Consider the following 26382-nt stretch of genomic DNA (forward strand, 5'->3'; position numbering starts at 1 on the left):
AAAAGTCAACATTCAAAAAACTAAGATCATGGCATCTGGTCCCATCACTTCATGGCAAATATATGGGGAAATGATGGAAACAGTGACAGACTTTATTTTCTTGGGTTCCAAAATCACTGCAGATGGTGACTGCAGGTTTGAAATAGAAAGATGCTTGCTCCTTGGAAGAAAACCTATGAAAAACCTAGACAGCATATTAAAAAGCAGAGACATTGCTTTACCAACAAATGTCTGTATAGTCAAAACTATGGATTTCCCACTAGTCACATAGAGTTGGACCATAAAGAAAGCTGAGCGCTGAAGAAGACACTTTTGAACTGTGGTTTTGGAGAAGACTCTTGAGAGTCCCTTGGACAGCAAGGAGATCAAACCAGTCAATCCTAAAGGAAATCGGTCTTGAATATTCATTGGAAGGACTGATGTTGTAGTTGAAGCTCCAATACTTTGGTCACCTGATGCAAAGAACTGACTCATTAGAAAAGACCCTGATGCTGGGAAAGATTGAAGGCAGGAGGAGAAGGGGATGACAGAGGATGAGATGGTTGGATGGCATCACTGACTCAATGGACATGAGTTTGAGCAAGCTCCGGGAGTTGGTGACAGACAGGGAAGCCTGGCGTTCTGCAGTCCATGGGATCGCAAAGAGCCAGACACAGCTGAGTAATTGAAATGAACTAAGATTCCAGTGTGTATATGTACCACAACTTCCTTATCCATTCATCTGCCCATGGACATCTAGTTTGCTTCCATATCCTGGCTCTTGTAAATAGTCTAGCTCAGCTTTGAATAGGACTTGGGTGGAGGGCAAGAGTAAGTCAAATCACATTACATTGCATTGGCATGGTCTTCCTTTTGTGGGAAAGAGTGTAGGTATGTTTTTGCTTTGGTATGGTTTCCTTCTTTTATTTGATAAAGGTGTTGCCTGAATTAATTTTTAAAGATTATAGGGGTCAGTTTATTAATTTTCCTGTCTCCCAGAATCCAGTCTCCCCTGTTTTGTTTTGAGAAATTCCCGTTCCCCAATTTGTGTCATTTAGATGGAACTCTCCATTAAGGGGCCCTGCCTTTGTCTAACTAATGAGTGAATTCATGACTTGGTACACATGTCCTTGGCTAATAGGAATTTATCTCCCAGAAGATGAGAGCTTGAGCAGAGTGATACAAAGAAGGAAATGAAATCAGGTTGAAGTGGACGAATCCTCATGGTGGTAGCACCATGTCTGGCTCCTTCCACCAGAATCTCTGGTTCCTTCTGAGCCCTATTCCTCTAATATTCTTTCCATCTTGTGAACCATCCTACATCCATCAAACAAATTCATTTTGTCTAATATTAATTGGAGACTAGATTGGATTCCAAGCTTAGATTGGAATCCAATAACCCTAACTAGGTCAGAATAGAAAGCTCTTAAAGCAGGCAGAAAGGGAAACGATAAATACTCCTGGCATAAGGAAGTCATGAGCCAAATGATGATGGTCTTAAACAGCATGGTGAGTCTGGATAACCTCAAGTAGCTCAGAAAAAAGGGTCAATACAAAATTAATCTTTAAGTGTTTCTTATCCTTGCCTGGTGATTCCCAATATGTGGGCTATGTGTCTCTACAGTTGAAATAAAGTCTTTAAGAACTTCATCTATAAATTGAAGGAAAATCTATGGAATTATTGTCATGTGGTATGTGGAAAATGTTTAAAACATAAGAAGCTTTACTGCTGAAATGGCAGGGAACAACTGGTCTAAGTCAGCAGTAGTTCTCAGTTGTAAAGTACTTAACACATTTTGTCTATTATGGTGCAATTTGGTACTAAAATTAGTTGAAATGCCAAGGGTTATAGGTAATTGTTTCTTTTATAAATTAGATCAGATTTAAGGCTGTTTTTTTCTGTAAATTCATCTTGTCTACTTGCATTCTGATTTGTTTTCTTGAGTGGGAGAGAACAGAGTGGAATTTTAACTGCTACTCCAAGAATTGTACACAAATCATTTTCTATTCTATCTCCATCACAGAGCATGGTGAGCCTCTGGTACTGGGCTCTGATGATTATAGACAACACATTGTCTTGGTGTTTGTGAACTGTAGTTCCATTGTTACTTTCTTTTTATATTTCACTTGACCTATGGGTACACTTATTATTTATTTAGAAAATATCCAAACTTGTGCAAAAGTTAACAAAGCAGTATTAAAAAATTCCTATATTCCTTTTGCTCAGATTTCCTAATTGTCAATATATTTTTGCATTTACTGTAGGTCTTCTAATCTCTCACATGTATATATCAGAAAGATAAGAGTAGACAGCATATCTGTCTATCTATCTATATCAAGCAAAGACTGAATTCCTGAGTCTAGTCATGAGGAAACTTGGTGGACTCCAGCTGTGCATTTAGTTGTCCTGTCTCTGTAGCCTCCTTCAGTCTGGAATAGTTTCTCAATCTTTCTGTTTCTTTCTTTTTTTTTTGCATCTGTGATAGTTTTAAACAGTGCAGGCCTTTCATGCATTGTTCAACACATGCAGTAAGTATATATTTTAAAATCTTCTAGTGGAAAAGCGAAATGAAAGTTTTTTCTAGCATTAGGAAAAGGAAGGATGAATTCATTAATTAAGATGATCCATTAATAGGAATTAACAAGAATAATATGCTTATTTATGGAGAAGGAAATGGCAACCCACTCCAGTGTTCTTGCCGGGAGAACCCCATGGACAGTGGAGCCTGATGGACTACCGTCCATGTGGTCACAGAGAGTCGGACATGACTTAGCGACTGGACAACAGCAACATATACTTATTTAACCCATTGTTTTCAAAATGTTATCATTTTAAAAATGTAATCAGTACAAAAGTTGTCTATTTATGTTATTTTTTTCATAAATTTTTTGAAACCCAGTGTAAATATAGCACATTGCAGTTAAGACTGGCACATCCCAAGCTCCTGATAGCCGCATGCAGCCAGAGCCAGCATACTGGGCAGTGTGCTGTCACTGTGAGTCATGGTTTGGGCCCACCTATTGCTTCCTCAAGACCAGACTCGGGCAGGCATTCTTTGCAGAAGCAAAGCTGTGCCCTTTGTGGTTTGTCATATCAGGAGGCATAAGGTGTTGACATCACTGCCAATGTTAACCTTGGTCATGGCACATGATAGTGTTGTTCAGGTTTCTGTACTACAAAGTCACCATTTTTTTCTTTTGTAGTTGATAAATATTAATCCTATTCCCCTTCGTCAGCCACCAACCTTTACTTCCAAGGCAATTTCTTACTATATCAACTACCGGTATATTGATTATCAGATGGTGTTTTCTATTTCTATCATTTCTTCTATATTTATTAGTTTATTTCCTATTGTAAGGAACAGCTTTTTATTCTTTCCCCTTCATTCATTCATATCAGTGTTGGCTCACGGATGTCTATTTTACTGAATAATATATTTTAATCTGTTACTATCAGTATTTATTTTGATGCTTATAATGTCCCAGATTTGACCAGTAGAAGTCTCTTCAAGCTGACTCCTCTGTCCCTTTGATGAATCTTTGTTATTCTTTGAGCATTCCTTCAATTGTGGTCCAATAAAATATTCTAGGTTTGTCTCATATTTTTCCTGTCTCACCTTTGGAATTAGTTATTTCCGTAAGGAGTCCTGTTTCTTTATAATGTAGGATAGAATTTAGAAACCAAGATTTTGCTGTGATGCACTGGGTCAGTGGACAGAGCTAAGACGCATACATATACATATATACATATTTTGCTGTACCCCTGGGGCCAACATGACAGTATAAATCAACCATTTCAATAAAAATTCTTTTAAAAACAACAACAACAAAAAAAAACTAAAACTACATATAAAAAGATCTATGAATCTCACAAGCATCATGTATAAAAGAGATCAGACACAAAAGATAATATGTTTATTATTCCATTTCAGTGAAGTCCAAAAATAGATAAAACTAATCTATGCTGGTAAAAGTCATGATAATGATTATCTATGGTGGGAGTGAATGACAAAAGGAGGGTGAGGGAATTTTGGAATAGTTGGTCTTGTTATGTTTTTAGATCTGAGCACTGTTGGTGCTAGCGGTAAAGAACCCACCTGCCAAAGCAGCAGATGTAAGAGACGTGTGTTTGATCCCTGGGCTGGGAAGATCCCCTGGAAGAGGAATGGCAACTCACTCCAGTATTCTTGCTTGGAAAATGCCATAGACAGAGGAGGCTGGTGGGCTATAGTCCATAGCGTTGCAAAGAGTTGGACATGACTGAAGTGGCTTAGCGTGCACTATTTACACAAATGTGTTCCACCTATAGAACTTAATATGTTGTATATTTAGGATATGTAAGTATAGTCTTCTGAATGTATATTATACTTTAATAATAAGTTTGAATATAAAAGTAATTCTAGCTTAAGAAACAATGAGCAGTGCCTCAACATTTATTCATTCATTCAAGAAATATATTTATACACTGTTCTTATAGTTACCAGGAATATAACAGTAAACAAGAAAGATCTTTCCCTTAGAGACCTTATAGTCTTCTAATAGAGAGAGAAAATAAATTAAGAAATGAATAAGTACACTATAAAAATCTCAGGGAATGGTAAATTTAGTGAGGAAGAAATTAAGAGAATGCAATGCAGAGTGTAAGGAAATAGATAACATTGACTGGGGTCCATCACAGGAGACCTTCCTAAGGAGGTAGCAACAGAGCAGAAGCTGAAAGAAGGGAGCACCAGCCACATGAACAGGTGAGAGGATGCTGAGGCCCTGAGGTAGGAATAACCTTAGAGTTCTGGAGAAAAAAGTTGAAATTCCTCTTACAATAAAGATGATATTTGGCTATTTTTCTCCTCATATAATGAGATATCTTGTTGGGAACATGTACATAAGGCTCCCTTGATGAATATTTGTGATAGTATCTGCTTGAGCCATTGAGAGCCAATAACCTTGGCCCTGAGCAGCCACTGAAGGAAATAAAGGCAGGGAGTGACACGGTGAGGCATGTGTTTCAGGAGGATTATTCCAGCGATGATAGAAAGGATCCAGAGGAAAGAGAAAGGGAAAGAACATGTGACAGACAGAATACAGGATGGAGAACCATTTTAGAACTGACTGCACAGAGTCAACAAACTAAAATTTGTGAAAATACACTGTGAACATAGCTTATTTCGGATTCTAGTGGCACATGTGAGGCCTGTGGAAGGGTTTTGCTGTGAGAGGTGTCTCCCTCAGGCTGAGAGCTGCTAATGAGAGATTGTGCTGATCACGCTAGGCTCCCAACTTAGTTTTCATCTAGTGGAGTGTGTTTTCACTTAACTCACATAAATACTGATGGAGGGCTTGTTGGTTTGTTGTTTTTTAAACTTGTGTTTGAATCACTCTTGGGACCAAACCAATTTAGCAATTCATTTCCAAATTCTTACAAATATCGAATAAAATGCTGGTTGGCATCTTTTTAACTACATCCTCTACATCAAGCAAGAAAACACATTGCTGAATTATTTCAGATAATCCACTAAGAAAACAGATCCATCCTAACAGACATTGTATCTCTTCTTTATTCTAGAACAATCTGTGTCCAGGCAAGAACGAGCTGCCCTCTCTTTTCTATTTTCATTGTGTCTTTCCCCAGCACACTCACACAGAGGGAAAGAGACTATTAACCCCACATCCCCATCACCTCCACCACCAGGGGCTTTGTCCTCACCCCCATTTTGTTGGCATATATTTGATTTAAAATGTTGTATTAATGTCAGGTGTACCACAAAGTAATTCAGTTAGACATATACATACATTAATTCTTTTTCGATTCTTTCCCCATATCAGTTATTACAGAGTATTGAAAAGAGTTCCCTGTTCTATATAGTATGTTCTTGTTGATTAACTGTCTTAAACTGTCTTATATATAGTAGTGTGTATATGTTCATCCCAAGATGCTAATTTATCTCTCCCCCTCACATTTCCCCTTTGGTAATAAGAAGTTTGTTTTTAATACCTATAAGGCTATCTCAATTTTGTAAATTAGTTCATTTGTATCATTTAAAACATAGATTCCACGTATGAGTGATATCATATGGTAATTTGCCTTTCTCTGTTTGACCGACCCTCGCTTAGTATGATAATCTCTAGGTCCATTCACGTTACTGCAAATGGCATTATTTCATTCTTTTTTATGGCTGAGTAATCCACTGGATCATCGAAAAAGCAAGAGTTCCAGAAAAACATCTATTTCTGCTTCATTGACTATGCCAAAGCCTTTGACTGTGTGGATCACAACAAACTGTGGAAAAATCTGAAAGAGATGGGAATACCAGAACACCTGACCTGCCTCTTGAGAAACCTATATGCAGGTCAGGAAGCAACAGTTGGAACTGGACATGGAACAACTGACTGGTTCCAAATAGGAAAAGGAGTACATCAAGGCTGTATATTGTCACCCTGCTTATTTAACTTACATGCAGAGTACATCATGAGAAACACTGGGCTGGAAGAAACACAAGCTGGAATCAAGATTGCTGGGAGAAATATCAATCACCTCAGATATGCAGATGCCACCACCCTTAAGGCAGAAAGTGAAGAGGAACTAAAAAGCCTCTTGATGAGAGTGAAAAAGTTGGCTTAAATCTCAACATTCAGAAAATGAAGATCATGGCATATAGTCCCATCACTTCATGGGAAATCGATGGGGAAACAGTGAAAACAGTGTCAGACTTTATCTTTTTGGGCTCCAAAATCACTGCAGATGGCGACTGCAGCCATGAAATTAGAAGATACTTACTCCTTGGAAGAAAAGTTATGACCAACTTAGCATATTGAAAAGCAGAGATATTACTTTGCCAACAAAGGTCCGTTTAGTCAAGGCTATGGTTTTTCAGTCATGTATAGATGCAAGAGTTGGACTGTGAAGAAAGCTGAGCACCAAAGAATTGATGCTTTTGAACTTTGGTGTTGGAGAAGACTCTTGAGAGTCCCTTGGACTGCAAGGAGATCCAACCAGTGCATTCTAAAGGAGATCAGCCCTGGGTGTTCTTTGGAAGGAATGATGCTAAAGCTGAAACTCCAATACTTTGGCCACCTCATGCGAAGAGTTGACTCATTGGAAAAGACTCTGATTCTGGGAGAGATTAGGGGCAGGAGGAAAAGGGGACAACAGAGGATGAGATGGCTGGATGGCATCACTGACTCAATGGACCTGAGTCTGAGTGAACTCCGGGAGTTGGTGATGGACAGGGAGGCCTGGCATGCTGCAATTCATGGGGTTGCAAAGAGTCAGACACGACTGAGTGACTGAACTGAACTGAACTGAACTGAATATTCCATTGCATTCCCGTCCCCTGTAATGAAAAGCACATCTTTTTTGGGTACTAGTTCTAAAAGGTCTTGTAGGTCTTCATAGAACCGCTCAACTTCAGCTTCTTCAGCATTACTGGTTGGGGCATAGACTTGGATTACTGTGATATTGAACGGTTTGCCTTGGAAATGAACAGAGATCATTCTGTCATTTTTGAGATTGCATCCAAGTACTGCATTTCGGACTCTTTTGTTGCTTCTATCACCAGTCACATCCACAACTGGGTACTGTTTTTGCTTTGGCTCTATCCCTTCAATCTTTCTGGAGTTATTTCTCCACTCATCTCCAGTAGAATATTGGGCACCTACTGACCTGGGGAGTTCCTCTTTCAGTATTCTATCATTTTGCCTTTTCCTACTGTTCATGGGGTTCTCAAGGCAAGAACACTGAAGTGGTTTGCCATTCCCTTCTCCAGTGGACCACATTCTGTCAGACCTCTCCACCATGACCTGCCTGTCTTGGGTGGCCCCACAGGGCATGGCTTAGTGTCATTGAGTTAAACAAGGCTGTGGTCTTAGTGTGGTTAGATTGACTAGTTTTCTGTGAGTATGGTTTCAGTGTGTCTGCCCTCTGATGCCCTCTTGCAACACCTACCATCTTACTTGGGTTTCTCTTACCTTGGACATTGGGTATCTCTTCACGGCTGCTCCACCAAAGTGCATCCACTGCTCCTTACGTTGGACGAGGAGTATCTCCTCACCGATGCCCCTTCTGACCTTGAACGTGGAGTATCTCCTCTAGGCCCTCTTGCGCCCGCGCAGCCACCGCTCCTTGGAAGAAAAGTTATGACCAACGTGGATAGCATATTGAAAAGCAGAGATATTACTTTGCCAACAAAGGTCCGTCTAGTCAAGGCTATGGTTTTTCCAGTGGTCATATATGGATGCGAGAGTTGGACTGTGAAGAAAGGTGAGTGCTGAAGAATTGATGCTTTTGAACTGTGGTGTTGGAGAAGACTCTTGAGAGTCCCTTGGACTGCAAGGAGATCCAAACAGGCCATTCTAAAGGAGATCAGACCTGGGTGTTCATTGGAAGGACTGATGCTGAAGCTGAAATTCCAGTACTTTGGCCACCTCATGCAAAAAGTTGACTCATTGGAAAAGCCTCTGATGCTGGGAGGGATTGGGGGCAGGAGGAGAAGGGGACGACAGAGGATGAGATGGCTGGATGGCATCACTGACTCAATGGACGTGAGTCTGAGTGAACTCCAGGAGTTGGTGATGGACAGGGAGGCCTGGCGTGCTGCAATTCATGGGGTCTCAAAGAGTTGGACATGACTGAGCGACTGAACTGAACTTAACTTAATGTTCCATTGTATATATGCACCACATCTTCTTTATCTATTCTTCTGTTGGTGGACATTTAGGTTTCTTCCATGTCCTGGCAATTGTAAATAATGCTGTAATGAACATTGGCTGTATGTATCTTTTCAGATTATGGTTTTCTCGAGAACCATGCTCAGGAATGGGATCTCAGGGCCTTTTAATCTATAGTAATGTGGTAACATAGAAGTTTCTACTGCTCGTCAACATAAGGGATGTTGATTTCTCTTCACTGAGTAACTGCAGCTGGCCAGGTACACAAGAGATTTTCATTTCTGTGGGGGCATCAACACTGGGCCTCGCTCTGGACCTATTACAGACACTCAACAGGTGCTGTTGTAGTCACTCTGCATAAATAAAGGGAAAGCACTTCTTTATCTCACCAGGTTAAATTAGAAACTTTGTTGAAGACCCACACATACACTAGTTGGATGTTTTAAGGAACTGACTCATCCAGATTACCTTTGATAAGTGGATTTATTGCAAGGATGCACAAGAAGTGAATGATCATATTTTCAGTCTGTGAAAAAGACAGCTATCTCTTTTCCAGTATTGTATCTCTCCTTTCTATACTCATATAGCCACTATGCAACCCCACCAGATTTTATCAGGGCACACAACTAGAGGCAATGCAGCCCGAGGCAATGCAGCCCAAGGCAACATCTCCCAGCTCCCCTTGCAGCTGAGTGTGGCCATATGAACAAGTTCTCCCAAAGGTGATAAGTAGAAGGGAAGTACGCAACTTCCATGCCACTTAGAGACATTTGCTTGAATTCCATATGCTCACTTTCTGCTTTTCCATGGGCTGAAAATGGATCCTGTGCTGCTGAGCTAGCTTTGATTATATAACTAGGACCACTTCCCGGGAGATGACAAAGCCTCTATAGTTCAGAAGGAAGGATTCTGACATGTGTGGTTTCACACAAAGTTGATTTAACTATGCTTCCACACTCTAGAACATGACACATTGTACTATGGATTATAAATCATTTCCAGGCTTCCAAAGAAATTTTTCTTGCAGTACAATGAAAAGTAAGCTTCCCAGGTGGCTCTGTAAAGAATCCACCTGTCAATGCAGGAGATACAGGAGACACAGGTTCAATCCCTGGGTTGGGAAGATCCCTTTTCATAGAAAATGGCAAACCCCCCCTCAAGCCCCCAGTATTCTTGCCTGGAAAATCCCATGGACAGAGGAGCCTGGTGGGCTATAGTCCATGGAATCACAAGAGTCAGACATGACTTAGTGACTAAACCATCACCACCACTTCAGTATTCTTGCCTGGAAAATGCTGTGGACAAAGAAGCCTGGTGGGTTACAGTCCATGGGGTCCCAAAGAGTCAGACATGATTGAGCACAGCACACACATATGCACATATACATTGACAAGCATCTCCTTCTGAAGGCTCCATTCACCTTGACTTTCCACTTCTTCCTTTCAGAGGGTGAGCCAGTTCCAAACCACTCAGGGCTGTCCTAACACACAGCTGGGAATGGGGATGACCATGGGAGGGTTCATTGCTGAAAAAATATTTCTTTATCTGTTGTTAGTGTCTGGCAATTCTTCATTAGAAATTCATCCTCCTAGTTTAAGGAAATGTTTTCTGATCCAAAAAGAAAATATCCCTGTAATGTCAAGAACTATGAGGAGTCTGAGATTTTATTTACTCAAAGCTAACAAGCTAGCCTGCCACAATTTCACACAAGCTAGTAGGAGACAGGTGTCTTCTGTGTCAGAGACAAAGGACTCTGATACTGATGGCTTTGCAGCCTGCATGAGCTTCATGCTCACGTTGGTTCCCCTTGTGCCCAAGTCTCACTGGGGACCTAGGTGAAGTTGTGCATTACAGTTGAGGAAATCCCTATTTTTGAAAGAGTTATTCTAGTAAACTTGCCCAACCTTGGGATAATCATTGGAAGCAGACATTATCTTCATTACCCTGGGTCATAAAGCTAAAGCGCTTCATGTCCTGGAGGGAGATATTATCTCTGTCTTCCAAGGCTGTCTGTTACACAGGCAACCTTGAAAAAACAGTGTGGAACAAAAGCTGATATAAGAAAAACAGAAACACTTGAGAATTGTCAACCAACCTATGAGAGAAAGACTATTAAGCCCCTAGCAACTTTATACACATGACCAAGTGTGTAAGGACACTCTCTAGCCTGGCCATCTGAAATGGTTTCCCAACAAAAGAACGGCAAGCACAGAGGTAATTTCCAGAGTCCCAGTGGCCATGTATTCAACAAAGACAGAGCTGCATAGAATACTCAGCTGGAGATCCTGGGACACGAATAAAGGTGTTGCCTTCACATACTTGACTTGGCTCTTTCTGCCTATAATATTAATACTATTTTTTTCCCTTTGCAAAGATATTTTTTCACTTTTTCCTGTAGAATTCTGATAAAGCATCTCCTTCTCTGCAAAACCTGCCCTAAGCACTTGCCTCCAGCTGAGAGAGTGTTGTACATCCCTGTCCCTGTAGCACTCCATGCCTACTTTCCTTTCAGTAGCATCTACTGTACTATATTACAACTTTCTGCATATTTATAATTTCTCTTAATCAATAGGAACTTTCTTGAGGGCAAAAACTGTCTGTCTCTCAGTCTCCCAGGCTGCAGTAAATGTTTGAGCAACTGAAATGAACTGGGGAAAATGTCAGTACCTAGATTTGGCCTTGCATCTTCACTGGTCTTTAAATTCAATGTAAGTCTATTGTTGTTGTTTGGTCATGTCCTACGTTTAGCAACCCCATGGACTTCAGGGATCCAAGCTGCTCTGTCCTCCACTATCTCCTGGAGTTTGCTCTTTTCATGTCCACTGAGCTGATGAGGCCATCCAACCATCTCATCCTCTATCACCCCCTTCTCCTGCCCCCAATCTTTCCCAGCATCAGGGTCTTTTCCAGTGAGTTAGCTTTTCACATCAGCTGGCCAAAATATTGGAATTTCAGCTTCAGCAACAGTTCTTCCAATGAATATTCAGAATTGATTTCTTTTAGGATTGACTGATTTGATCTCCTTGCAGTCCAAGGGACTTTCAAGTTTTCTCTGGTGCCAGATTATAATAACTATAACGGATTATATTGGGCTTCCCTCATGGCTCAGCAGTAAAGAATCTGCCTGCAATGTAGAGGCTACTGGAGATGTGGGTTTGATCCCTGGGTTGGGAAGATCCCTTGGAGGAAGGCATGGCAACCCACTCCAGTATTCTTGCCTGGAGAATCTCATGGACAGAGGAGGCTGGCAGGCCACAGTCCATGTTGCAAAGAGTTGGACATGACTGAAGTGGCTTAGCACACATGTACACATGCACCAGAATATAATAGTTATACCAGATTTTAATAATTATACCAAATTATAATTTCTTGCAGTGCTTTGACTTCTTTGATATTTCCCTAAGAGTGATACTTCATATTAGGTGGGAAATAAATTAGATGAGATTCTTTCTTTTGGTAATTATAAAGGCTAAATGAACAAGAAGTTACTCAAGGTCATGTTAGATGTCACCAGTGCTGGATAATTGTTCTGATCTCCAGGAGGCTATACATTTGAATTTTGGAAGCAATGATAAAAGAGACTTTACTGTTGTGGGCTAGGGTACAAGCTAAACTGCTATAACAAAGATACCTCCAAAACATACTAGCTTAGATAAGATAAAAGTTTATCTTTCATGTATTGGTCCAGAATTAGATGGATAGATGGACCAGGGTAAGTTCTGTTGGAAAAATCAAATTTCCCTTTTTTGGTTTGTCACTTAAAGCTGTTTTGACATCTCATATATCACTGTGGGGTCTGGAACTTAGTTTTTCTGTAACACCCTCCATTTCTAGACTCTCTATTTACTTTGTTTCTGATCGAAATTGCCATTTGTTCCCCCATGTGGTATTATTTGCCTTGTAATATTGCCAAACACAGCCAGTAACAACATACATAAAATTACATTTCAGTTTTCCTATCTCTCCATCTAAAGATGCCTGCTCAGTAGACACACAATCTGCTTTTCATGTTATCTCAGAAGGTGGTTTTACCAAATATGATACATGGATCTCCATCTCTCTAACTTCAGAAATCAGTCTTCTTAATATCTCACTGCTGGACTAATGCCACATATTATAATTCTGGAGGATTTGTTTTTGCCTTGTTATTTGGTGACAGCTCACTGCTTCTGTTCTCAATATGCGTATTAGCCAGGGTAAGGTATTACGGTAAGTTATATTAATATTATTGTTCCCAATTATTTGCTGCTCCTCTCTGTGGAAGGATTATAGTTCTCTGCTCCTTTGTAGTAAGCATGGCCATGTGACTTGGTGTGAGCAATGAAATGGGGACAGAACTATCGCGTGCCCCTTCTGAGCAGAAGCTTTAAAAGCCATCTCATGGGTCCTCCCAGTTTCTTGCCTCTGCTACGAGAATTGCAGCACCCCAGCTAGGTCTGCTTCTTCACCCTAAACGCCTGAGTGAAGACACATAAAGCGGATACACAGCCAATCCACAACCACATCTAATGTGAGAATATCTAATAGTGTTCTAAGCTACTGATATTTTGTGGTTGTTTTCACAGCATACCTTCAGTTCAGTTCAGTTGCTCAGTCATGTCCGACTCTTTGCGACCCCATGAATCACAGCACGCCAGGCCTCCCTGTCCATCACCAACTCCCGGAGTTCACTCAGACTCACGTCCATCGAGTCAATGATGCCATCCAGCCATCTCATCCTCTGTCGTCCCCTTCTCCTCCTGCCCCCAATCCCTCCCAACATCAGAGTCTTTTCCAATGAGTCAACTGTTTGCATGAGGTGGCCAAAGTATTGGAGTTTCAGTTTTAGCATCATTCCTTCCAAAGAAATCCTTAGTGAAAGCTAATATTAAAGCTAGAATGTACTGCAGAAATAAACTCCTGTTTCTTAGTGGCTTAACAAGAGTTTAAAGCTCTCCTTTATGGTCAGGTGAGGGGAGCTCCACTTTCTTTAGGATACAGCCTGCTATTTGGCGTTACTAGGAAAATTGTCATGTGCTATCATTGCTTTGAACTTATCTGACAAATGTCCCTTTGTACTGTGTACAACCAAATCCACTGGGAGAAAGCCTCATGAAGGTCTGACTTTTTATTGTTATTTTCTTGTACTGCAAATCCTCTTAGTTTGTTTGTATAGTTTGACTCTTGCCATTCTGAAATTCGTTTTGATCATGGATGTACCATGTTTTTCATCATTAAAGAAGGATTAATTTTGTTGCTCCAAAATGAATTCTATTTTCCAAATCTAATATTCTTTTGAACTTATTCCAGAAACTGAGAAGTAGTGTCAGTCTCCTGATGTATTTGGGACTCTGCAGTCTTGGTGTGGGGAGAAATTTTAGGCTCTTTCTTCCCCTTCCTCACTTCTCAGTCTCAAACCTCACATAGAATTTCTAAATGCGCCAAAGTGACCTGCTTATTTCTCTCTTATCTAAAGACAGTGATTAAAATTAGCTCAGTGCTGAAGCTCTCAAAGCCTTTGAACAGATTTCAGCTGCTCGGTCTATCTTTGATTAGGATATGTTCATTTAGGTGTTCCAACTCCTTTAAAAACTCTTTAGTAAATTTCCCAGCCTCTTGTCTAACACCACTGACCGATTGCCTTTCCAACTCCCAGCCCTGAAGGGCTCTAAAATCATTTCTCCGACATTCTCATCAACTAATTGGACTTTGATTGGTGTCAGCTGCTGCCAACTGTGATAAAGCTGTTTTCAGTAAGCCCTGACATTCTGGAAGTGACATTAGGTCATTTTCTCATAAACAGGACAGCTTTAGAATCAAGAGGGGGAGCTGATACTATGAATCACCTTTCATTCAACAGATATAAATTAAGATCTGACTTTGTGGGTGGTGGTAGGGAGGTTCAGGAGGGAGGGGACATATATATATCTATGGCTTATTCATGTTGATGTATGGCAGAAACTAACAGTGCTGTAAAGCAATTATCCAATTAAAAATAAATAAAATAAATAAATATAAATAAATAAAAAAGATCTGACTTTGTACCAGATATTGTTGGAGTGGGGTAAGAACTTACTCCCTCCTTCAAATTCTCACTGAATACAACAAAATATTGTAATTGGAAAAGATGGTGATTTCAGACCAAGGGAAGTGCTTTCCAGCTTTGAGATTGCTGTGAGGTGAGGAAGAGGCTGGGGCACATGTGGCGGATGTGTGCGTGTGCGTGTGCGTGTGAGGTCTCCATCCAATCCTCATATACCACCACGAGGTAAGTATTCAATCCTAGCAACCCCTCTGGTGTGGGAGGAAACCAGCGCCTTCAGAGCACTCACTGAGTCTGTAATTGGCTTGGATGATGAGTTAAGCTGTGTGGGCTCCCAGGGAAGGTGGTTGCATCCTTTAGAGAAGGGAAGCCTGGAGCTCCAGATAACTTTCTGGCTGCCAAGTCACCTGTGGAAAATAGCCACTGCATAGAGATGAGGTTACCTGCAGGGACTGACCTGGGCTGCAAACTTCCTCCAAACGCACAGAGGGCTGTGCATGCATACTAAGTCACTTCACTCATGTCTGACTCCTTGTGACCCCCGTGGATTTTAGCCCACCGGACTCCTTTGTCCATGGGATTCTCCAGGCAAAAATACTGGAGTGGGTTGCCATGCCCTCCTCCAGGGGATCTTCCCCAGGGATTGAACCTGCTTCTCCTGCACTGCTGGTGATTCTTTACTGCTAAGTCAACAGGAAGGCCCCTCCCAGAGAGCAGCCATCCTTCTAATCTCACAAAGTAAAACTACAGTATTATTCTTATTTTAATATGTGTCCAATATTGTTGGAAATATTTGACCAAAGACCCACAGTCTTTGTGGCAGAATCTGCCTAAATAATGCTGGGTAAACATAGCTGTTCCTCCTCTGAGTGGGCAAACAGAGAACACTCACTCACTGGGCATGTGATATAAAACAACAGCAGCTCTAAAAACAGCAGGCATCCTCATGCCACAGGGCAGGTGTCACCCTGCGAGTCACAGGAAGAAGAAGGAAAACTCTCAGATAACCTCTTATTTGCATTCTCAATAGGAGTAAATTGCATTTATGATGAAAAAGCAGGCAATCTGGAAAAGGGAGGAGTCTGAAAGTTTTCATCTTTTTTTAAACATTTTATTTTATTTTGGACTATAGTCGATTAACAATGTTGTGATAGGTTTAGGTGAACAGCAGAGGAACTCTGGCCTATGTGTGTGTGCGCTCAGTTGCTCAGTAGTGTTCAACTCTTTGTGACCCCATGGACTGTAGCCTGCCAGGCTCCTCTGTCTATGAGATTTTTCCAGGCAAGAATACTGGAGTAGGTTGCCATGCCCTCCTCCAGGGGATCTTCCAGACACATAGATTGAAGCTGCATCTCCAGAGTCTCCTGAATTTCAGGTAGATTCTTTACTGTTGAGCCACCAGAGAAGCCCAGCCCTACATATACATGTATCCAAACTTCTCTCCCATCCAGGCTGCCACATACCCTTGAGCAGAGTTCCCTGTGCTACACAGTAGGACTTTGCAGGCTATCCATTTTCTATCTAGCAGTGTGTACATGTACATCTGAAACTCCCTAACTATCCCTTCACCCCATCCTTCCCCCCAGCAACCATAAATTCATTCTCTAAGTTTGTGAGTCTATTTCTGTTGAAAGTTTTCATCTTGGAGATGAAGAACATTAACTCTGAATTCATTCAGTGGAAGAAGCAGCTAGTGATTTGAACTCAGGAGAAAAATGGAATTAATGCATGAAAAGTAAGGCTGATAAACTATCCGGAGACAGTAAGGGGAAGAATAAAGGAATGGAAACACTGAGAGCAAAGAAACATGTGGCATGATCTATTAATAAGTGAGCTGATATCGCATAGCTGAAACGCTTTCCAGAGAGGACATTATAGGTGCAGGAAATAGTGAAAGAAAAATATTTTTAAGTGGAGGAAAAATTTGACTCTTACAGTTAATTAAAATGTCTAGCTATGTCAGGGCAAAGTTTCTTAATTCAATGATTTTTGAGTGCTTTAAAGCATGCAGATTCAAGGGAAATATTCGTTATAATGGAAAATAATCCAACCGACATCAGAACTCTTCTTTAAAAAATAAACACTGGAAGAAAACAATGGAACACTGGCCACATAACAGTACAGATTTCCTTTTTTTTTTTTTTGAAGGAAATCTGAGGCACAAACATTGTATTCCTGGAGTTCTAGCCCCAGACACATTAGCCTTCACATGGGAGGGTAGAAGGAAAACAATCTTCAATGTACAAGGCTTCAAAATGCATACTATTAGTGTACCTTTCCTGAAAAAAAGTATTGACTAAGTGCTCCAGTGAACCAAGAAATTAATCATAATTAAGAATTTAAAAATCAAGAGGATTTATAAAAGAAAATGTAGTGAAAGATGAAACCAGTGAAATAGCATTAAATTTAGATTATTATTGCTAATGTAGTTATGGAACTTACTGCAAATGTCAAAAATAAAGGGAAAGAGAAGATACCTAATGTCAAAAAAATACTGAAAAGATTGAAATCTAAAGTCCTAGATCATTTCAACAAAAATGTCACATTTTATAGGAAGAAGTATACTGTTTCATGTTTGATGTGAATAGAAATATATGTTTTCACAAATTTTTTAAAAAGTAACTTAAAAAAATTATTTTTATTTTATTTTTTTGGCTGCACTGTGTGGCATGTGGGATCTTAGTTCCCCCACCAGGGATCAAACCTGTGCTCCCCTGCATTGGACGCATGGAGTCTTAACCCCTGGACCACTAGGGAAGTCCTTCATATGTGCTTTTTAAAAGTTTCAAAGATGAACACCAATATAGTAGCTTAACACCTTTTTGTTTTTAGTAGTTGAAATTTTCCTCTTTCCCTCTTCACACACCCACACACCTAAATATAAAAGAGGTCATAGTGATGCCTGCTCTGGTTGAGAGAGAGCAGCACACTCAAAACTGTGACCCCTGGGCTTCCCTTGCATCTACCTGAGGACTCAGAGGCCCTGGAACAAAATCTTGGAGCTCACGGAGCAAAATTTGAAAACCATTATCTTAATAGATATTATCTAATAGATAGAATGAATAAATCTTCCATGTCATCTTCCATGTCACAGCTTTTGCCAAGGTGTTATGAATGGACTCCAGCTTCAAGATAATGATCTCCTCTGACTATGGGGTGGGTGAGCAAGCCTGGGGCTGTTGGATTCCCATAGTTTTTGACATGGAGCTACGTCCAGGGCTTCCTGATGGGTGAAGTGATCTGATGGTGCCTCATAGCCCCCACAGGCTGGCCATGCCTTTCTACATTTGCCCTCTGCTCTTTGGGGCTGTGCCAGAGCCCAGATGAGGAAGCACTTGTGCATCCTGGATTCCCCTCTTTCAGCAGCCAGTGTTCACCAGTTGTAGTTGAGAACCACACTTAGCTTCCTGTGGTGCTGGTCCAGTGTAGGGGTGTCCAGGTGGGCACAGTTCCCTGTTTTTACATACATCTGAAAACATATGCCCATTGGTGGCAGAATGCCTCTATAGTGGCAACTTAGCCAGCTTCAGGATGGCCTCTTCGAGAGCATATGCTCTTTCTGAAAATTAGAGCATTGTCAGCATAGGAGGGTTTCCTTTCCTCCACACCCTTTCCAGCATTTAATGTTTGTAAAATTTCTGATGACCATTCTGATTGGTGTGAGGTGATACCTAATTGTAATTTTGATTAGTTACTGGAGAAGGCAATGGCACCCCACTCCAGTACTCTTGCCTGGAAAATCCCATGGACGGAGGAGCCTGGTGGGCTGCAGTCCATGGGGTCGCGAAGAGTCGGACATGATTGAGCGACTTCACATTCAATTTTCACTTTCATGGATTGGAGAAGGAAATGGCAACCCACTCCAGTGTTCTTGCCTGGAGAATCCCAGAGACAGCGGAGCCTGATAGGCTGTCGTCTATGGGGTCGCACAGAGTCGGACACGACTGAAGTGACTTAGCAGCAGTGAGAATTAGTTGAGAATCTTTTCGTGTGCCTCTTGGCCATCTGTATGTCTGCTTTGGAGAATCTCCATTTAGGTCTTCTGCTCATTTTTTGATTGGGTATTTTATATATATATATATATATATATATATATATAACTGCATGAGCTGTTTGTATATGTTGGAGATTAACCCCTTGTTGGTTGCAAAATATTTTCTCCCATTCTGAGGGCTGTCTTCATTTTGTTTATGGTTTCTTTTGCCATGCAAGAGCTTTTAAGTTTAATTAGGCTCCATTTGTTGTTGTTTTTTGTTTGTTTTTAGTTTCATTAGGAAATGGGTCAAAAAAGATTTTGCTGGGATTTATGTCAAAGAGTGTTCTGCCTATGTTTTCCTCTAAGAGTTTTATAGTATCTGGTCTTACATTTAGGTCACTAATCCATTGGGTTTATTTTTGTGTATGGTGTCAGTGTTCTAGTTTTATTCTTTTACATGTAGCTGTCCAGTTTTCCCAGCAGCACTTATTGAAGAGACTGTCTTTTTTCCATTGTATCTTCTTGCCTCCTTTGTCATAGATTAAGTGACTATAGGTGTGTGGGTTTGTCTGTGTGCTTTCTATCCTAAATTTTGTATTTTAAATGTTTCTCAATTTTACTTTTTCATTTTTAATCATAATTTCATAATATAAAGAAAAAATATTTTGCATCAAGCCTTCATATTTCCTCCAGTTTCCTGAGTGTGCTCAGAAGTATTATTTTCCATGCACATATGTCATCATGTAAAAAAGGTTGGAAAGAACTATTTAAGGGAAATGAATATGCAGAGAAAGTCTCATCAATAACAAAAATAAAGGAAGAATAAAGGAAGCCTATTTGAATATTGGTCAACATGTATTAAGTGAGAGGGCAAATTATAGAACAATACATATGGTTTATCTTCACCTTTGAAAAATAACAGCTATTGCTTGTAGATTCTGTGTCTCACAGTGACGCCCCACTTCTTGTTACTGTCCTTCAACCCAGACATGCAGTTACAATGGAAGCAGTCATATTGCTGGGACACAAGCATGCCTCTTGGATTGTGATGGGCTCTTTAAAGAGTCCTGATGCCCTTCCCTGGGAGCTTTGGGACTGTGACCAAGAATGCCCAGTCTCTGTCTGGCTGCTTGCTTGAATAGAGGAAATTGAAAATCACAAGATGGTAGTTTGTGTCCTTCTCTGCTATAAGAGGAGGAAACAGTGAGGGATGGAGAGAAGAAACTTTTCCAGTTCCTTGCCATGCTTTAGTCTGTGTCTAAGACCTGGCTGCCTTCCTTCTTTTGAGTTCATGGAGGCATCCTACTATGCTTATTATAAATCCCCTCTTTTGCATTAATTCCTTAAATTAAGTTTCCTTAGCCTACATCCAATAAATACATAATCTATATGTTAATTCATGGGGAAAGATGAAAGTCAGGGACATCTACATTAAAATATTAGCAGAGCTTAACTCTGGATGGTGGACTCCTCTGGGTGAATTTTATGTTTTATTTTGCTTTTAGAAAAACTTGGAAGACATAAAAGGTGCAGCCATCACTCTTGTGATAAGAAAAATAATCAAATAATATATTTATTTAGGGGATAAGAAGTTGGGTAATTATGTTTAAGTCTAATTTTTTATTTTTAAACTCCTAATTTTGAGCCTTATTATACATGAAATAAAACAGTGGTGGTGGTAATTTAGTCACCAAGTCTTGTCCAGCTCTTGCAACCTAATGGACTGTAGCCCGCTAGACTCCTCTGTCCATGGGAAATAAAGTGAAAGACTCAACAAATAATTCTGAAAAGACTGGTATTAATTATTATGACTAAAACTAAAAAAATTAGCAATATGCTCTTTAAATGCTTATAAAAGTAAATTTATTTTTCATTTACTTGCTATGAGAAGAATTTACAAATTTTTTGTTAGTATATAAATCATGCTCCATTTGAATAAATATTTTGTGAAGGGAAAGATATTTCCCTGAATTTTTTTTTTAGATTAAGGCAAAGTGAGCCATAAGAAAAGTTACAGGTCTGCAGTCTTGATCCTTGTAGTGGGTCCCTGCGATATCTGTACCGTCAACTGAGATTTAAAAGAAGCTTGACCTATGTTATTATCTCAGGTGGATGGGAGAACAATGAGGAAGCACATTTGATTTCAGAGCTGCCTAATGGTTGGTGGATTAATAGGAGACACATGTTTTTTAATGAAGGACAAGAGGGGAAAAGGATGCAAGTTCTCCAACCACCAACTGCTTTCAAAATGTTAGGAAAATCTGAATCGTTGAAACCCAAGATGCCAATAGGGCATAAGTTAGAATTTCCTTCTGAACTGTCATTTTCTGAGATAAAATAAAAACAGTCAACAAGTTAATAATTTGACCGAGTTGGTCATGTGACTAAAAGCTTAAATGTTGAAATAATTCATCCTGAGAACTGTGTGAGTTTATGCTTAGCACAGCTGGGTTCACCTGTGTGAATTTCGGTTCTTGTTTAATGCCGGCGTCCTTAAGATGAGAAATGGAAGGCTGACGTTTCCTGATGCATTTTCTCTGGCAAGTGAACAGAAATAATCACGGGCATGATTTGCCTGATGACACTACAATGGGGTAAAATGAATGATGTCAGCTTGTAGCACCTGCACGTTGGGTTAGAAAAGAAAAGAGTTTGCCCTAGGGGAGAGAAGAAATACTTGATTGAAATGAAAAGCTGTTGGGTAAAAGAGTGTTCAAATGTGTGGCTAACTCCATTTTCCGTTTCAGAGGTGACTGTGTGTGTGTGTGTGTGTGTGTGTGTGTGTGTGCTCAGTGATCTCTGACTCTGCAACCCCCTGGACTGTAGCCCATCAGGCTCCTCTGTCTTTGGGATTTCCCAGGCAAGAATGCTGGAGTGGGTTGCCATTTTCTTCTCCAGGGGATCTTCCTGACCCAGGGATTGAACCCATGTCCCTGATGTCTCCTGCCTTGCCGGTGAATTCTATACCACTAGCACCACCTGGGAAACCTATTTCCCATTTTTGTACCTAACCATAAAAGTTGCTTATATCTGATTCTTGAGTCCTTCCTAGACCTTGACCAGTCCCCAGTGTAGGATGCAGTGGCTTTGAATTTTGGTGTCAGTGCTTTCTGAGCCCCATTAAACATCATTTAAAGCTGACACTGATTTTTTTCCTCAGGTTGCCTCATTAGGGTCCAGGCTTTGGATTCAGATGAGCTGTTTGAATCCTGGCTCCTAGAGGTGAGACTTTGAAAAGTTACTTCATCTCACTCAATACTGTTTTTCACAGAACTGATTAATAACACTCACGTCCCATAGTTGTGGAGAATAAACATGGTGAAAGTAACTGTCACATTCCCTAACACATACTCCTGTAGAATATACTTTATATTTTATAGAGAGGCTTAATTTCAGTCCTAACCTTGTTCACCTTGAAAAATTTCCACTATACAGCCTCCTTATCTTTTATGAGAATTCTTTTTTTCATAACACTCACATTCACATAATTTCAGGATCACTTAAATATTTGTCATTTAAAGCTTTTCCGGAGCATTATTCTAGAAACTTTTCTTTTTTGTTCAAAGACTAAGATGTCATTAGTTGTTAGGACCTGGGGCCTAGTAAGTCAGTCACTTGGAAATATGATTCACCTTCTAGACTACAGAGGTATCACAAAATAAGGATCCATTTCCCTTGCCTTAGATGGTTATTGTGAGAATGAAGACAGATAATCTATAAAACCCTTAGCATGATGCATAAAGATGGCTATATGAGTGACAATGTTGATATTGTTAAATGGTCCTGTGTGTCCCAACCAAAACAATAAACTTATAAGGAGTAATTATGTGGCAGATTCTTTTCCAATCAAAAATTAGACTATAGCTATAGGACAGATTGCAAATAGGGACCAACTCCTCTGCCCACATGCTGTCTGGAATGCTGAGTTAGGAAGGAATCTGAAGCTGCATCTTAGCTCAGTGAAAGAAAATGTCATGACTGATAAGAGGTGTCAGATCTGAGAGCAGAGGGCAAGGATTATCCAATGACATTAATTTAGCATTGCTCTTCTAGGTCAGTTTTCCCAGGTGGTGCAGTGATAAAGAATCCACCTGCTAATGCAGGAGATGTGAGAGACCAGGGTTTGATCCCTGGGTCAGGAAGATCCCCTGGACTAAGAAATGGCAACCCATTCCAGTATTCTTGTCTGGGAAATCTCATGGACAGAGGAGCCTGGAGGGCTACAGTCCAGGGGATTGTAAAGAGTCAGACACAACTGAGAACACACAAACACACACACTTCTAGGTCACTTTTTTCCCTTTTATTTTTTGACTGCCTCCTGCTTATATGCAGCAAAAGAGTCTTTGATTCATCTGTCTTACCCCTTCCCATTTCCTAGGATTAAAAAACAACTCTATGGCAGCAAAAAGATTGGAGGAAAACAAAATAATAAGCACTAAGCTCAAACTCTTTCATATTTGTTTCCAAAAAATTATAGGTTCCTCCAAAGTCATTATCAATTTTAGAGCTATTAATCCATAAACATTGAATTGGTAAAGACCGTGGACTCATTGGAAAAGACCCTGATGTGGGGAAAGATTGAAGGCAGGAGGAGAAGGAGACTACAGAGGAAGAGCTGGTTGGATGGCATCACCAACTTGATGGACATGAGCTTAAGCAAGCTCTGGGAGTTGGTGATGGACAGGGAGGCCTGGCAGGCTGCAGTCCATGGGGTCAGAAAGAGTAGGACACAACTGAGCCATTGAACTGAACTGAAACATTGAATTAAAAATAAGGAAACTAAAGTAACAGTAATTAAAAAGCAAGCCTAGCACCTGTTGAAAACCCTGATCAATCAAGAACACACTAATAATATTCTTTTTTGAGGGATGTTCTCCAAACACTCAATTAAGAACATTTTCAAACTCACAGCAAAACTGACATAATTTTCACCACCTTGATCTTGCCACCAACATTTTATTGAACTCTCCTATTTTATGGCCCTTTGATATTTGATTACTAGAAATGGGATGCTTAGTTCTCCACTGACCTGCCTTTCTGAGACACGTCATGTGGATATCTCTGGCTGTTATTAAGGGTAAAAAGACATGGTACCACAAAGAACACTCTCTTGCCTCTTTATAAAACCACCATTCTCAACATTGCTCCTCACATAAGGGTTAACACAATGTTAGTCCCAGGACAACTGACAAACTTTCCTTTTAGCCAATTTGTTCCTATTTATTGGCAGGCCCCTATGTGTCGGCACTGTTCTAGGTGCTAAGGGACACAGCTGTGAACCAAACAAAGGCTTTTCCTTTTCATGGTGCTTGTATTATGTTGCAGAAGCCATGCAATAATGAAATAAACAGATGGGTATGTACTATAATAATGTCAGGAGTGGTTGGTGAGCATTGTATAATTAGCATTTTCTTTGCACTCCCTTTCAGGACACTAATAATATTCTAATAACAATCTTTCTTCCTCTAAACATTGGGAGTTTTAACTATGTATATTTTCATGTAGAATAACATTTCCAGTGTTGCCAAACCTTGAAGAGTGGGCACACTTAATAGAATCCTGATTTTGAGACTTCCGTAAATTTTGCTTACACGTTAATTTTAGTTCAATGTGACAAAGATTATTAATAGCCCTCAGAATCCCTGGATGGACACCAAGAATAATAATTGTTTGTACTCATAGGGTTTGTGGAGGTAAAGTAAGATGCTGAATGTAACAGCAAGGACACAGGCAGACACACAGTGAGAGCACAGAAAATATTAGTTATTATAAATTGATGCAGTTTTAGGAATTCTAGTGAGATGCTGCTAACTCCTTAAATTCTCCTCTGTTTTCTTAAGGGCGCCCCACTGTACCACCTGAGTGACTTCTGCTCACTTAAGGTTTTGATTCATGTTTTTTAAAAAAGCATGTTGCCTTGGGGGCTTCCCAGGTGGTGTTAGTGGTAAAGAACCTACCTGCCAATGCAGGAGATATAAGAGACTGCAGTTCAATCCGTCAGTTGGGAAGACCCACTCCAGTATTCTTGCCTGGAGAATCCCCATGAACAGAGCAGCCTGGCGGCCTATAGTCCATAAGGGGACGGACATGACTGAAGCAACTTAGCACACACATTGCCTTGGACAGACTGATACTTTATTTTCTTATATATTTAGCATATTTGTAAATGTATTTAATGAGCTAGACACCATGCAATGTCCTGTGTGGGAGAGGAGGTCACTAACATGAATGTTACTGTTCCTGACTCTAAGGAACCATCAGTCTTCCTGGGATGTGTGTGGCAGCCTGAATTAATCTTATAACTTCTATGATCTGGCCCAATCTACATTTCCAAATGAATTTTCTATCAGAGTGTCTTATGCTATGTCCGCATTGAACTACCGTATTTCTTAAGCAATACTTATGCTTTCCAAACTCTGTATCTTATCACATTTTATTTCTTCTAACTTTGAATGATTCCCATCCTCACTTTTAGAATAGGTCAACTGTAACCTTCCTTGTGAAATTTTTCTTTATTGTCGTAGCCTGCAAGTGGGACTCCTTTGTGTAACTGTAGCAATGTGTATTTTTGGTGAATGAATCACTATGGGAATTATAAATGTTTGTATCTTACTACAGTCATGGGGCACAGGTAAGGCATGCCTTAGTCATGCTGGGTACATATGCAGAAGCTGGTTGCAAGATATTTGGAAGGCAAACATCAGAGATTTGCACTTAATACATACATGAAACCAGCCTTATTGTATACTGGGTTACCAAGGGCACCTCCTCTGGCGTCAGATCCCAGCTCTACCACTCCGTGTTACAGCCTCAAGCAAGTTACTCAGTTTTCTCATCTGTTAAGTGAAGATAACATAAGTACCAACATCACAGGGTCGTGAAGATTAGATGGGATAATAGCTATTAAGCTATTGAGGGGATAAAATCCCAGCATATGGTAGGAATTCAACAAATTTTAATTATTATTACCATTTGTCATCTTGTGAGCTTCTTATTCTCCATGTACCTGTAAGACTTGACTCAGTGCTCATCTTGAATCCAGCTCTTTAGATCCATCTTTCTTGACAGATAAACATTTTATTTTCTTATGCAAATATAAAATTGGGGACCATTAGGAGACTATTTGGAGTATCAAGAAATGTGGTTTGTGGAACATTTTATCTGTCTCCGATAAGCCAGTTCCTCAACTGGAGTAGTTCCTACTCTATTCTCTTTCAGTTAATGTCTAACCACACTTGATGGTCATCTCCTCTTGTTAGCTGGCAATAGCTGAAACCAATTAAAACACAATTAATAAATGATAACGCTGGCATAGGATGATGTTGAATTGTGGCAGAAGCAGTCAGAAACGGAGCTGCCCAGGAGGCCCATCAGGTTGGCAGAGTAAGCCAGAAACCCATTTAAATGTTCTCTGAAAACAGCTGAAATGCCTTCCTCTGCGCATCACCAGGAAAACACAAAAGCATCCCGAAGAGCATCTTGATGCTGTGCTGTTTACAGCAGATTTCCCTGATCAAGGACAAATAGATCATTTATGTTATATTTTATGTGTGTGTATATGTGTTAAATAATGCATGCCATCCATTGTACAGGAAATGTGGATAATGTAATTTGGAACGTAAAGTACAGGTGAGAAGATTAGAGCCTTCTCTGCAACACTACAAAGGATGTGAAACACAGCATTTGAGGTCAATCAGAGTTTCTTTGAAATCATTTTTCATGAGGCACTTAAACTACACC

The sequence above is a fragment of the Oryx dammah genome, unplaced genomic scaffold (genome assembly GCF_014754425.2).
Source record: "Oryx dammah isolate SB20612 unplaced genomic scaffold, SCBI_Odam_1.1 HiC_scaffold_28, whole genome shotgun sequence".
Lineage (NCBI taxonomy): Eukaryota > Metazoa > Chordata > Mammalia > Artiodactyla > Bovidae > Oryx > Oryx dammah.